This window comes from Scylla paramamosain, unplaced genomic scaffold (genome assembly GCF_035594125.1).
Source record: "Scylla paramamosain isolate STU-SP2022 unplaced genomic scaffold, ASM3559412v1 Contig50, whole genome shotgun sequence".
Taxonomy (NCBI): domain Eukaryota; kingdom Metazoa; phylum Arthropoda; class Malacostraca; order Decapoda; family Portunidae; genus Scylla; species Scylla paramamosain.
The window spans coordinates 27754-30854 of record NW_026973715.1 but is presented as its reverse complement, the minus strand read 5'-3'; the positions used below and the strand labels follow the sequence as shown (position 1 = coordinate 30854).

The following is a 3101-nucleotide window of genomic DNA, read 5'->3' as shown; positions in this document are numbered from 1 at the left end:
TGGAGGTGCCGGGAATCGAACCCGGGGCCTTTCACATGCAAAGCGAACGCTCTACCACTGAGCTACACCCCCGCGCCGCGTATAAGAGGAGTAGGAGGAGGAGAGTAATAAAGGTAATGTATATATGGAACGAGTGATAAATAGAAAGGGAATAAAAGAGAGAAAAGAAAAGATGAATAAGAAGAGGAAAAAGAAGACGATGAACAATAGTAGTAGTAGTAGTAGTAGTAGTAGTAGCAATAGTAGTAGTAGTAGTAGTGGTAGTAATAGGTTGTTGTTGTTGTTGTTGTCTTTGGCCTTCACTCTCCCCTCTCCCCTCTATCTTTCATATCCGCAGCTTTTTAAGCTCCTCTCTCTCTCTCTCTCTCTCTCTCTCTCTCTCTCTCTCTCTCTCTCTCTCTCTCTCTCTCTCTCTCTCTCTCTCTCTCGCTTACAAATTAGCGTTTCCTCCATTTTCTATAACTGTCTATGTATGTTCCGTAATAGTTCTCCTTGAAATAATTGAAGGGGTAACTAAATAAAAATGTAGAATTGCAATATAAACAGAGAAATAACCCTTTTATCACTTACTAATTGACTTTTCCTCCGTTTTCGTTATCAATACATGTCTTAATATCTTTCTTAATAGTATACGTTTAAGGAATTCAAGGAGAAACTAAAGAAAAAAAATAAATAAAATGAGAATTTCGTTACTCGTTTTCTATTTGATTATTTTACGTTTTCCTTGAGGAGCAGAAGGAGGAGGAGGAGGAGAGTAATAAAGGTAGTGTATATATAGAGAAAAAAGAAAAGGAGTGGAGAAAAGAGAGAGAGAGAGAGAGAGAGAGAGAGAGAGAGAGAGAGAGAGAGAGAGAGAGAGAGAGAGAGAGAGAGAGAGAGAGAGAGAGAGAGAACTGTTTAGGAAGACGAAGAAAAGAGAGGAAGATAAAAAGAAGAGGAGGAGGAGGAGGAGGTTTCTTGACAGTCATTTACCATAAGAGGAGAGAGAGAGAGAGAGAGAGAGAGAGAGAGAGAGAGAGAGAGAGAGAGAGAGAGAGAGAGAGAGAGAGAGAGTTTGGCATCACTTGGCACTCAAGTGACAGACAGACAGACAGACAGACACACGCTATATCTCAAGCGAGTGTTTGTGTAGGATTGGGTGCCGAGGAGGAGGAGGGGGAGGAGAGGTGGTGACAAGGTAAGTGAAGGAAGACGAGAGAGAGAGAGAGAGAGAGAGAGAGAGAGAGAGAGTTATCCAGTGGTGACTCAGTGGAAGTGCCGCGTTCCCGCTCCAGCCAACACCAGCGCACCTTTTGGGGGCGAGTCTCCAGACTGTGGAACGTCTTCGCGTCCTCCGTCCCTCATATCAGGGGGATGGATACCCAGGACGTGAAGTTAGCAGCACACCACTGGAGGGGCTCGTTCCCAACCCCCCTGCTAACAATATTAATACAAGTCTATCATAAAGAATGTATATATATGTATATATATTTATATTTGTATTTATGTGTTGTGTCCCACCCCTAAAATAGGTTGCACACGGCAGTGCGCCTTCGGCTGATAATGTACCTATGTTTAAATAAAAAAAAAAAAAGAGAGAGAGAGAGAGAGAGAGAGAGAGAGAGAGAGAGAGAGAGAGAGAGAGAGAGAGAGAGAGAGAGAGAGAGAGAGAGAGAAGAAGAAGAAGAAGAAGAAGAAGAAGAAGAAGAAGAAGAAGAAGAAGAAGAAGAAGAAGAAGAAGAAGTAAACAAACAACACACACACACACACACACACACACACACACACACACACACACACACACACACACACACACACAGAATGACCTGACAGCTACGCACTGCGGCAGATAGGACACCTAAGGAGGGCAGAAAAGGGTGGAAGAGGAGGTCAGGTCACGCCTTCACACATGCAGAAGGAACAAGAGGAGAAAGAAGAGAAAGAGAAAGAGAAAGAGGAAGAGGAGGAGGAAGAGGAAGAGTATGACAATAACGTAACTGGTCCTATGTATATTAACAGTAACATTCCATTGAAGGTCCATCTCTCTCAGTACAAGGAGAAGGAAGCATGAAAGGTAATACAGCAGAAGGCTCCTCCCCACCTACCACTTGGACGCACCGGGGAACATGAAAAACTCACAGCCAACTCTATATAAAAATGGAGGACGACAAAGAGGAGGAGAAGGAGGACGAGGAGGAGGACGAGGAGGAGAAGGAGGAGGAGGAGGAGGAGGAGGAGGAGGAGGAGGAGGAGGAGGAGAAGGAGGAGGAGGAGGAGGAAAAGGAGGGAGTTGCCATAAATTTTGACGAAGTATAGCAGTGTTTTGGAACTGATGTGGCGATTCTCTCTCTCTCTCTCTCTCTCTCTCTCTCTCTCTCTCTCTCTCTCTCTCTCTCTCTCTCTCTCTCTCTCTCGTGTGTGTGTTATGGAACTGATGTGACGATTCTCTCTCTCATGTGTGTGTGTGTGTGTGTGTGTGTGTGTGTGTGTGTGTGTGTGTGTGTGTGTGATCTACTGATATTTTCTCAGTCACATGAAAAAAAAAATAAAATAAATAAATCAAAATAAACTTTGCCGCTATATTTTTTGTCCATACACAAGGCAAACAATAAATGTTTGTTCTCCTTCAATTTCCATTACAGGAGATGCCGACATGATGGCCTGACTTGGGAATTCATGTCATATGTATCGTCAAGACTATCTTAGGGGTTGCTTATATATATATGCTGCTAGATATGCAAACAGACAGACAAAGGCCCTGAAAAAAAAAAGTTAAAAGAAACAGCCAAGCAGAGAGAGAGAAAGAAAAAAAGACAATTGCGGAAACAAATGGATGACCAGGTGGACAGAAAGAGTCATCCAGTCATCGAGCAGGAGACAGGCAGCCAGTCACACAAGGACACCAAAACGGAAGAAGGGTAGACCCCCAGAGAAACACGCATAAACAATCCAATAAACAGACAGAGAAAAGAGTCACCGACAACAGCCGCAGAGACAAAGACACTGTTACAAAACCAAGAACACGAGGACACCGCTCGTTCCTACACAGGTCACAGCATCACTGTCTAAATGGGGACAATTCATCATTATCCAGAAATGTCCGAGGCGTGGACTATAAAAAT

General features: G+C 43.7%; 1 non-coding gene across 1 annotated transcript; it reads right to left on the bottom strand.

The window, feature by feature from the left end:
* Trnaa-ugc (transfer RNA alanine (anticodon UGC)) lies at nucleotides 1-72 on the bottom strand. The gene has a single exon. It is a non-coding gene; the product is annotated as a tRNA-Ala (tRNA).
* Nucleotides 73-3101: the final 3029 nt, after the last annotated feature.